The sequence below is a fragment of the Dromiciops gliroides genome, chromosome 6 (assembly GCF_019393635.1).
Source record: "Dromiciops gliroides isolate mDroGli1 chromosome 6, mDroGli1.pri, whole genome shotgun sequence".
NCBI classification, from domain to species: Eukaryota; Metazoa; Chordata; class Mammalia; order Microbiotheria; family Microbiotheriidae; genus Dromiciops; species Dromiciops gliroides.
The window spans coordinates 7,190,071-7,202,551 of NC_057866.1; positions in this window are offsets into that span (position 1 = coordinate 7,190,071).

The window sequence follows — 12,481 nt, forward strand, 5'->3', positions numbered from 1 at the left end:
CAGTTCAGGAAACTGAGGCTCAGTGTTTAAGTGACTTCCCCAGGGATGCACAAGCAGTCTCCTCATGACTCACTCCTAGGTCTTCTGAATCCAAATCTAGTGCCCTTCCACTGTCCCACACTGCCTCAGTCAAAGCCAATTTTCTCCTAATGCCTCATGGCTCCTCTTCCCAGACTCCAAACCTCCTTACCTGCTCTGCTGAGCCTAAAATCTCTTTAAGGGGAGAAACCTTCCTTCCGCAGAGATAACATCTGAAAATTCAATAGCCTGAGAAAAGTAAAATATTGGTTTAAATTCACACCGAAGTGTAAATGACTGATAATACCTAGTTTCCTGAAAATACATTTCTTAGGGGGAAACTCTGCAGAGGAGATTAAGCCCAGGGGTGGGGGGAGGGGAACAGAGAAATCAAGTGGGGGGAGGGGCTGAAGACAAATGTCCTCTTTCACAATTCTCCCAGAAAGGGAAGTCTTGAGCAAAAGCAAAGCATTCTATTAATGTTCTCTTAGTTCATCAATCAACAAGCATTTATTAAGTATCTAGTACATGATAGACATGACTAAAAAATGACTAAACAACAAGAAAATCATGTGCCAGCCACAGTGCTAAATGCTGAGTTACAACCAGTCCTACCCTATGCCCATGAAATTGGGAAAAATCACAAAGATTTCAAGATGAGATTTTATTTTCTTTTAAGTAATTAACATTTTTATTTATAGTTTTGGGTTCCAATTTTTATCCCTCCTTCCCTGAGGCAGTAAACAATCAGATAGAGGTTATACGTGTACGATTATGTAAAACATGACCATATTAGTCATTTTGTATAAGAAAACTTGAATAAAAGAAAAAAATGAAAGAAAGTGACAAATAGCCTGCTTCAGTGTGTGTTCCATCCATATCAGTTCTTTATTTGGCGGTGGACAGTGTGCTTCATCAATAGTCCTTTGGGATTGTCTTGGATCGTTGTGTTGCTGAGAATAGCTAAATCACTCACAGTTCTTCGTTGAACATATTGCTGTCACTGTGCACAACGTTCTCCTGGTTCTGTTCCCTTCCCTGTCTTTCCATGCAAGTCTTTCCAGGCCTTTCTGAAGCCATCCTGCTTATCATTTCTTATAGCACAATAATATTCCACGGGACTCCCCCTGCCTGTTGGACAGCTCCGCTGGGTATCCCGGAGGTGTCGCCAGCTCCACATGACGCAACCATAACTGGGATCTCTCCTTTCTAGTACTTGCCTCTTACTAACTTCCTTTTTCTGCTCCAATCCTTCCACCTTTCTTCTTTCCACTATCCTTCCACTCCCTCAGGTGTCCAGCTTTGATACCTTCCATAACTTTTCCCTCCATCTCCCTTCCTCCACCACATCCTAGCAGACACCGAATCTTGCCGATTCTAGTTCTACAACACGCCTCTCCTCCTCTCCAACTCTTCTCTAGTCCCCTTTCACCCTCGTCTGGGTAACCACAATGATCTCCTCATGGTTCCCAACCTCCAATTTCTCTCCTTCCCTGTCTACCCTCTACAAACCCACCTCCCTTAACACACATGAGCCCAGCCCCCCCAAGTTCAAGAAGCTCCGATGCTCAAAATCAGACAAACTCATCAGTTTGGTATTTAAATCTCTTCCCAATCTGACTTCAGCCCAACTTTTCTGGGGACGTAACCTGGGGCTCAAGGCTATTTGCATAAGACTCTCCTCATTGGTGGAAAGAACTTAATTTCAATGCTGATGATTCGTGCCTGAATGAGAATCCTCATTGGTGAGAGCTTGGAAGAGGAGGTCCTGATTTACCTTTCATCTTTGAGAGAACCTATATGCTTCCCCTTCAGAGAGAGGTCCCTGGAAAGAGAAGTTTGGGGAATAAGCCAACATGTAGAGGAGCTGGTGCCCTGAGCACGTCTCTCTTCCAGGACTGCCTCAGTACAGACTTTGGGAATTTCCTCTTGGGTGAGATCAGAGACTCCCTCTGTCTCTGTTGATATACTTTGTTCCCAGTGGGAGAGCTCATTCTCCCTGTTTATTGTCTGATATATTCTAATCTATATGACTTTTCTGATTTGTCATCATCTTGGACAAATGGATTTATTTGCTATTTGCTATGTGTAATGGTTTTTATGTAAATGGGAGTTAACACTTCTTGATATATCTTGGGGTATTCCTTCCTCATTAAGGGAGTAGGGAGGAGTGTATCATTAACCTAAAAATGATTTCCCTAGACTAGCAATACTTAGGGAGGCAGACAGGTATCATTCTACCCAATACCCCCTCTCTGAAGAGAGCAGAGAGCAGCCCCCTTTATGTCCCTAATCTTCTGCTCACCTCCCGGTAGGAATTAAAGTCCTGCTTGGAAAAGGGTAGATCAGAATATAACAGTGCCACTTATATGAAGTAAATCAAATATTTGCTGGCATTGAATAAAAAAAGGGAGGTGGATAGAGGAAACTCTAGAGATATTTATTCAAGCTTCCCTTTGAGCTGCATTTCGACAGACCCATGTGGACACCACATGTAACTTTCATAGACAACGCCTTACATTAAATCACATTTTCTTTTTTATTATGAACTCAATAATCATCAACAAAAACAAAACATTGCAACATGTGAGTGAAGAACAAAAAAGAAAATTGTATGTAAAACCAGGAACTTCTGTTATTCACAATTTGGGATTTTTAAAGAGTCTTAAATTGACAAGGTAGTGACAAAGCTGCCCTATCTGCACTCCCTTCTGAAATTTCTTAGTCTTTTTCTGTGTATTTCTTATTTTATTAATTCATGCTTTTTTTACATCTTAGTTCTTTCCTGCTGATTCATTCCTGAAGTCCATAGAAGCCCTCCTTTGAAACAAATAAGTACAGTGAAACAAAAACCTTTCCAACCTTATGTCATACTCTCCCTTTTTTCACATTCTAGCTACTAGCCCAAAGGGTCTATTGACCATTTGACCACCAGGCCTCTCCATCTCCTACATCTGGGCCATTTCTTGTGTTAAGGGGCTAAAATTCTATCTAGTGAGTGTTTGCCAATAAATTATAAGCTTTAGCAAGAGTTAGGCTTTTAAGCATTTATTAAGGAGAATAAGAATTTGGTAAAGAGAAAAGAAAAGGCCTACATTCATCTATCTATTAAAGGGAGAGCACATTTCTAGCTCCCTTCTCCGCCGAGAGTTCTCCGGAAAAGCGAGAGAGACAGAGCGCCAGTTTCCCCCTTCCTCCTCCCACAGGCAAACATCATTTCCTGATGTCAAAGAAAAGACCCATGGTCTTGTCCTCAAAGACCTTCACTTCATGGCGGAGCTTTTCTACAGTAAGTCTCCAGCAGGTGGCATCATTCCCATTGTTACACTTGTGCTTAGAATGCATCCCCTCCTTTCCTCCACCACTGAGCATCCTCAGCTTCTGCCAAGACTTGGCTCACAGGCTGCCTCTTTCAAGAAGCCTTTCTGGAGTCTCCTACTTGTCTTGCCTTAGTCTTTCTCAAACTACCACGTACTGTGCATATCTGTGTAACATTCTTCAGGGTAACAAATGTTTTGTTTGTATCTCTCTATCTACAATACCCAGCCCAGTGGCTAGAATATGGCAGATACTTTATAAGCATGTTGAATTGAATGCAATACAAAGAAACAGAAAGATATAGGGCATGATGCAGAGTGAGATCAGACCAACAATAACGGCAAAACATTAACCATAATATCTGAAAAAATCCAAGGCATTAGACCCTTCTAAGTACACAGGCAGAGTCAGAAGATGTGCAGCAAGTAGACTTTTTTGTTTTCTGTTTAGCTAAAAATGTGTGTATTATAATATTGTTTCTATTTACTCAGAATGCAAATTGTTCAAGTTTTGAATTTTACTAAAAGATTTAGTCACATTAGATTTGATTTTTTTCTACTGGAAAGGTTAAGTTTAGGAGGAAAAGGAAAATAATGAGAAAACAGAAGAAAGAAAAGAAGAAACAATGAGGAGAAGGAGGAGGAGGAGAAAAGAGGAAGATAAATGGAAAGGGGAGGAACAAAATGGGAGAGGAGTAGAAGGGGAATGAGAAGGAGAAGGAGAAAGAGGGAAGAAAGAAAAGGAAAAGGTAGAGAAAGGGAAAAAGCATTGCCTTGCTACAGGTCAGGCCCAGTTGAGATTATGTAACACAAATTTGTAGTGGACCTAAAGGAGATTATTTTGAGATGCCTAGAGAGGTAGGTAGAGCAAGATTATGGAGGGGGGAAGGTTGTCAATAGCTTATCTACAAGAGTCACACACCTAGTAAGTATCTGTATCTGAACTGGGATTTGACTCTAGATCCTCTTGAATTCAAGTCCTGGATGCCAGGTGGCTTTCTATAGGAATCTGTATTTCATCATAGACACACTAGGGGTGGTATATGAACATGGATCTTAGAGTCATTTTGGTAGCTGCATGAGTTACTGAGCAGGGAGGTCAATTGGGAGACTGTTCCAAGATCTGAGACAAGAGGTGAGGAGACTTGAAGTAGAATGAGAGCACAGAGAGGAGGAAAGATATTGTGGAGCTGAGGGAGAAAGAAGTCAAGGATGACTCCAAAGTTAGGAAATGAGATCATGGGAAGACAGTAGTGCTTTCAGCAGAAATTGGCTTGGAAGAGGGACAGGATTAGGAAGATGAGTCTTATTTTGGACATGTTGAGTTTGAGGTACCTGTGGGATATCCAGGAGATGTCCAGCAGGTCACTGTTAACAATTACCTAGAGCCTTTTTAGAGAGCACTCCAAAAAGGCTAGGGTTGCATATATAGATTTGGGATTCATCTGCATAAAGATAGTAATTGAACCCAGGGGAGCTGATGAGATAGATCACCGAGAAAGAGAAGAGAACCCACAACAGATTCTTGGGGGAGACTCATTGTTAGGGGACAAGATGTGGATTATGATCCAGTAAAAATGACAGAAAAGGAATAGATAGACTGAAAGAAAACCAAGCGAATAGGGTCACAAAAGCCAAGGAAGGAGAGAGGGTCAAGGAGGGGGGGATGGTCAACAGTGGCAAATGCTGAGCAAAGTTCAGTAGAAAGAAGAGCACTTGAGAGAGCTGTTTCAGCATGGCAGAGGGGTCAGAAACCTCAAAGTAAGAGGTTGTTAAAACAGTGGAGGGAGGTGTGAGGAAGTGAAGGTTCTTTCCTAGGGCATCAGTGAAATGGAGGAGGTACACAATACAGGGTGATGGTTTAAGGGGATGGATGATTGGGTCAAGTGATAGGGGTTTTTAAGGATAAAAGACTCCAAGGCATGTGTAAACATGCCCCAAATCTCAAAGTTGGAATGGACTTTGGAGGCACCTGGTCTAATCTGGACATGAAAAAGGATCCCCTTGATACCATCCCTGACAAACAAGTCTCCAGCCTCTGTTTAAAGTCCTTTACTGCTTCCCAGGCATCCCCATACTCCTTGGGACAGCTCTATTTGTTCAGGAGTTCTTCCCTGTATTGAAGAAAACATTCTCCAATGATTCCCCAGTTACCCTTCAAAGGTCCCTCCAAAGATTTTAGATACAAAAGCCTTTCATTGGGTATTATTGTTTGTTTAGTTATTTCAATTGTGTCTGACTCTTGGTAACCCCATTTGGAGATTTCTTGATAAAAAGACTGCAGTTGTTTGCCATTTCCTTCTCCGGCTTATTTTACAGATGAAGAAACTAAGGCAAACAGGTAAAGTGACTTGTCCAGGGTCACACAGCTAAGTAAGTGTTTGAGGCCAGATTTGAACTCATAAATATGAGTCTTCCTGACTCCAGGGCTGGCATTCTATCCACTGTGGCACCATTTAGTTGCCTCCATTGTTGGATAGCAGATGCATAAATTGAGTCTCACATAGATTTTTTCATATGCTCATTGTTCACAAAAATACTGTCTTCACAAGGATGTTTCAAGGGCTGCACATCAAATGAAAATTTTCTAAAAATGAAGTAACTTTGAAGTTCTTCCAGCAGCCGAACTTCAAATAATGTACAATTCAGCGAGGTCTGATTAAACAATTATTTGTGTGATTCCCATAATTTATCTAAGTTTCTCTCCTTTAGCAATCTTCATCTAGTCCTTTTTATTGGGTAGTGACATCCAAGGTGAGATAGCGAAGCTAATGGGAACTTGAGCCATGCCAAGAAGCCAAGTGTCCAGGAATAGAGAAGTGACAGTTGCACTGTCCTGTACGCATCAGACCTCCATATGGATGGATGCTGGACCAGACTATCCAAGGATCAGAGATGCTGGGAACTGAGGCTATTAGCAATCTTCAGGTATTTGAAGGACTCCAATAAGTAAGAGGGATTAGATTTGTTCTGCATGGCCCCAAGAGGCAGAGTGAGAAGGGATAAAGGCAAATTTTGAAGGAGGCAGATACAGGCTGGAGAAGCCATGTCAATGTATTCCCTTCCTCCCCTTCCACTTCTAGCTCTGAGAATAGTAATCAAGGCCCTGCTGCCATTCCTGAAAAGAACCACAGATAGGAACCTGGATGTAGAAGGCAGTATTGCTCTGTGACTCGATTCACAATCCATCTCTTCCTTGGCCACCAGTACCCTTGTTGGTCTTCCCCTATAAACTCATCTAGGGCAGTAGATAGAGCACTCAAAGATTGGGTCCCAGCTCTTCTGCTTCTATCTTCAGTATTTAACAGGTCGTCTTGGACATTTTAAATATTCAATTTTTTATCCACTCATTTAAAAAAAACCCTCTCTAAGAGTCACAGCCATCCCAAAGTGGGACGGACTGCTTCAGAAAGAAGATAGTAGGTCGCTTTTCCAAGCCAAGGCTGGATGACCTTTTGCCAAGGATGTCATAGAAGGCATTCTTCGATTATTGGCTGAATTAATTCAACGTCGAGACTGGCCTGTTATTCTGGAGGAGAGAAGTGGGCTAGACAATAATATAAGTAGGCGAATTCATGGCTGATTGAATGGCCAGACTTCTACCAAGAAGTCAGTTAAGGTTTGATGTCAACCTGGATGTTACTGGTGTCCCAGGGTTCTAGGCTTGGCCTTGGGCTATTCAATAGTTTACCAGTTGCTTCAATCAAGGGATGGATAGAAAGCTCATTAAACTTGCAGATGCACAAAGGGATGGGTGGATTGTTAACACAATGGATGAAAGTCAAGATTCTAAAACATCTAAAACAGTTTTGAACCGTGAGCCAAATCTACTAAGACAAATTTTAATGGGAATAAATGTATACTTGGCTTCAAAACAACTAGCTTCCCCAGTACAAGATGGGGAAGACTGAGATGAAGAGCCATTTGTCTGGCTGGGAGAGGGGACTACAAGTTTACTAGTTGGTGAGATAAGACAATGAAACCCAAATGATTTGGGTGTGGTTTTGAGTCACTGTTCTGAGGTAGTGTTCTAGTCTAGGAAGATGTTACCAAGAGTACTGTTCTTGGGGGCAGCTAGGTGGTGCAGTGGATAAAGCACCTGCCCTGGATTCGGGAGGACCCGAGTTCAAATCCAGCCTCAGGCGCTTGACATTTACTAGCTGCGTGCCTCTGGGCAAGTCACTTAACCCTCATTGCCCTGCAAAAATAAAAAAAAAAAAGAGTCCTGTTTTCACTTCTGGGTACCACATTAAGATTAAGAAGGACATTGATGAACACATAAATGCCAGCTATTATAAATAAGTTGGAGAGGAAAGCAACCGGGACGGTGGAGAGACCCGGGGATCTTGAAAGGTATCTTGGTGGTGGTGGAGTGTGGAGACAGGAAGAGCTTGGTGCAAATACTGTCTCAGACTCTTCCTAGGTGTGTGACCTGGGCTAGGTCATTACACGTCTTCCTGCCTCGGTTTCCTCATTTATAAAATGAGGGTGGCACCTCCTTCCGAGGCTTGGGAGGCTCAAATGAGATAACATGTAAAACTTTGTGAACCTTACAGTGCTTTCTACATGCTATCATTCTTTGGGCCTGGATAACCAGGGGGTGGAGAAATGGGGGAGAAACAATCACTGTACTTCAAAGGCTTCCAAGCAGAAGAGGGTTCCCCTCTTGTTCTTGTTAGCCCAGAGAGAAGAGCTAGAAACAATGAGCAGAAATTGCGACTAGGTTAATTTAGATTTGACATAAAGAACAACTTTCTAATGACCAGACATCCCAACCGAGGCCGGCCTACCCAGAGAAGTGGTGGGTTTTCCCTCATTAGAGGCTAAGCAAAGAGTTAATGACCCTTTGGCAGCAATGCCTCGTGTCAAAGAAAAAAAATAGTAATACCGATATTGTACTCTGCATTTTTAGGCTTAAGTCTGCCAGAAACAACTTTATTTAACATCAATCTAATATCCAAACACTTCCTAGCTTGGGGAGGTGTCCAGCTGGCACACTCCTCCATGCTCTCCAATATGACTGCTTAATGCCAATTTCAGGTAACCTTTCTTAAGGGAGAAGGCTGGGTGGATGGTGGCTCTGGTTAGCTCCTGGGAGGTGGGGACACGATGACGTAAGTAAGAGCTCGTTTCTTTTTTTTTTTTTTGGTGAGGCAATTGGGGTTAAGTGACTTGCCCAGGGTCACACAGCTAGTAAGTGCCAAGTGTCTGAGGCCGGATTTGAACTCAGGTCCTCCTGAATCCAAGGCCAGTGCTCTATCCACTGCGCCACCTAGCTGCCCCAAGAGCTCATTTCTTAAAAGAATGGGTTCTGCTTGTGAGGTAATTCCTAAAGAAGTCTTTCCCTCTTCAACCCATCGCCCACCTTTCCAAGAACTTTGAAAAGTTTTTCGAAGAGAGAAATCCCACATCTTAATATTTCTAGAGAAACTGAAAAGGAAACCTATTTAATATGCTTCAACACTTTTGCTTATTTCTTCTGGTCTGAGTTGAATAACATGGTCCCTGAAATCTCTTCCAACTCTGACTCAGTGCTCCTTTGTTTATTAAGGCTATAAAGCCACTGACTCTTCCTTGGATGCCAAAGCATTTAAAGTTCAAAATAATCAGAAAGGAAAGCTACAAAACTAGACCATAAACAAACAAAAATGCCCATTTAAGATCAAAGAGGAAACTAGGTAATACAGTGGTTAGGTTTGGGGCTGGAGTCAGGAAGACCCAAGTTCAAATCTAGTCCTCAGACACTTACTAGCCTTGTCAAGTCAGTTAACCTCACTCAGCCTCGGTTTCCCCATCTGTAAAATGAGAATAATAAGCCCTGCCTCACAAATTATTGTGAACATCAAATACATGTAAAGCACTTTCAAAAGTGACTGGCACATAGCAGGTACTACATAAATGCTTGTTTCCACCCTTCATAGGCTTTAGAGGTGGCTGGACCTGAAGAGATCACCAAGCCCAGTGTTCTTGTAACTAATCAAGACAATGAGGAATGGAGAGGTTATTGACTTTCTTGAGGTCACAGAAGGAATGAGCAGAAGAGCTGGGACCCAATCTTTGAGTGCTCTATCTACTGCGCCACCTAGCTGCCCCTAAAGTTTTATTTTTAAGTGTTGTTGTTTTTTTCAGTTATCAATCATTTGTTTTAGGGTTTGTTTTTTTCTCTCTCCCATCAACCGACCTGCTCCCACTGGGGGACAAATGAGCAAAGTCGAGCTAAAACAAACAACCACACTGGCTGTGTCCCTTTTGCATATTAGTCCAGCTCTCTTTGTCAGGGGGTGGACTGTTGTAGGTCATTGTGTTGACCAGAGTCCTGAAGTCTTTCAGAGTTGTCTTTACAGTGCTGGTCTGTCAATTCTTCTGGTTCTGCTCATTTCAGTCAGCATCCATTGATACAAGTCCTCCTAGGTTTCTCTGAAATCAATCCTTTGGGCATTTCTCACAGTGCAATCATATTCTATATCTTTTATACCATTTGGTTTATTTGATTTTATTCTCAGGTTCACATTTTCTCCCTCCTATCTCACTCCCTACCTCCCACACACACTGCTTGAGAAAGCAAGAAAAACAAAACTTGTTACATACAGATATTGTCAAGCAAAACAAATTCTTGCATTGACTATGTTTAGGATGTATTGGGGGGGGGGCATGGCAATGAGGGTTAAGTGACTTGCCCAAGGTCACACAGCTAGTGTCACGTGTCTGAGGTCAAATCTGAACTCAGGTCCTCCTGAATCTAGGGCCGATTCTTTATCAACTGCGCCACCTAGCTGCCCGAATTGACTACGTTAAAAAAAAACCAACAACACCACAGTTTCAATCTACACTTTGTATCTAACACCTATCTGAAGGTGGGTAGGATGTTTCATCATACATCATGATTTGTTCAGCCCCCAGGGTGATTGGAATCTCCCTCTTCCGTTTAGGTTTTTCCTTTCTTTGATCCCTTTGGGGTACAGGTCAAAGGGCATGCAGTGTTTATAACTTTGAAGGCATAATTCCAGGACTGCTGGATCCAGCCCTAGCCATAGCACACCCACATGCCTGTTTCCCTACAGCCTCTCCAGCATGTCACTGGATCTAATTCTTGGGGTGTTTTTTTTCCACTAACAAATCCCCTAACATTAATGATGTTCCACCAAGTTGGTTTCTTTTCTTTTGCTCTTCTTTTTCTTCTTTCAAAGGCAATAAAGGGGGTCTCAGTTGTAACATTCAGCATTTCAGAGCCCTCCTGCCCATGAGGCTTATCCTTTGTGCATTGGGTGAGATGGGAAGCACCATAAATGGGTAGGAGGTTTTGCATCCACCAGTATCTCAGTGGATCTTTTGTCTCGCTCATTCTCCTTTCCGACCTCCACCGTGATGGTCTGAAATATATTAAGCTGTTTATTCTGTTCTCACCTGGCTCCCCTCATCTTGCTACTTTCAGTTGTTCCCATCCAGGGTCTTTGCTACATTTCTTACTGGTGCATGACATTTTAAAGATAACACACAATACCATGGGTTCGCTTTCAACCTTTTTCCTTCTTTCTCATTAAATTCTACACAAAGGTCTGTGAAAAAGTCTTCTCTGGGCTCGACCTATGTGGTTGTTACTGGTGTTTAAAAGACTGTCTAGGGGGCAGCTAGGTGGTGCAGTGGATAAAGCACCAGCCCTGGATTTCGGGAGGACCTGAGTTCAAATCTGACCTCAGACACTTGACACTTACTAGCTGTATGACCCTGGACAAGTCACTTAACCCTGACTGCCCCACCAAAAAACAAACAAAGAAACACCAAAAAAAAGGTATCACCAAAAAGAAAAAGACCTATTTGTTCAAAGACTATGTCCACATCCTCCAGGCTGGAAGTGCCTCATCAGCACTGGGAGGCTTTGACCCACTCCATTTCTTTCTTTTCTTACTTTCTTTCTTTCTTTTTTTGGTGAGGCAATTGGGGTTAAGTAGTACCTCCCATGTGCCAGGTCCTATGCTAGGCTGAACCACGGTAGGAACCTGGGTCCTCTGCCTGTCTCCAGATCTTTTCCTATTGTACACCCTGCCCTCTAAATACAGGGACAAGTTTAACAATAGCTACGATCCAGTTTACAATGTAGCTTAGGGAGACTCAAACCTAGAGAGAAAGTCCCACAAGTCTTAAAGCAGTTTAAAACTTTGATAGCTATTAAATAAAAATCATTATATCAATAGCACATCTTATAAAGGTACATTCCTGCCCCCCCCCCCCGCCCCCAGCCAGCTACTGTTTAAGTGATGAAAGCTTAAAGCTGCACTCAAACTTTTGGGACACCCTGTAGCGGTTACCTACAAAAGAGAGCCCAGATGATCCTGTGAGGGGGGGCGGGGCAGCAGGAAGGTTCCATGCAGAACAGGGGATCTTGACCAGGCACCCAGGGACTCTTTTGTACAGGGGTGTTTGTGAATGACTCTTTAAATAGTTTATTAACTGGACTCAAGTGTGTTAGGTTTACAAGGTTTCTCTGACAATCCTATCGAATTCATTTTCTGTTTTTAAAATCGGATTCTGAGAAGAGGCCTGTAGAATTCGCAGAGTGATCCAGACGGGTCACTTGAGGCTGAGGCGAGGAAGGAAATTACTGCTTGGTGGCCTTCTCTGGCATTCTGGGGCTTCATGGCTTTCCCCTGACAAGAAGGAGAAGGAAGAAGGAAGGAGAGAGAGGAGGAACATGGCGAGTGAGGAGGGAGAAAGGAGAAGAAAAAGGAAGGAGAAAGGGAGGAAGAGGAGGGAGGAGGGAAGGAAGGAGGAAAGAGAAAGGAGGGAGAGTAGGAAGAAGTGGGAAGAGGAAGGAAGGAGGAGGGAGAGAAAGAGGGGCAGGAGAAGGGGAGAGAAAGGGAGGAGGGAGAAGGAGGAGGAAAGGGGGAGGGAGGAGGAGGAGGAAGCTGTGCTGAACCGGCAGAACCCGGAGGCCAGCAGACGGTGCGCGGGTCTCGGAGCCAGGGAGACCCGAATGCGAATCCGGACGACCCTGGGCCCAACCCTCGGCCTCAGTTTCCTCCTGGGCACGAGGACAGCAGGGCTGCGGCATCCCGATCCTTCCCGCCGCCGCAGCCTCTGGCCCTCCGCCGTGCAGGGGCATCCTATCCCGCCCCATCCCCGGGGCCCCAGCCTCCGCTCGCAGCCAC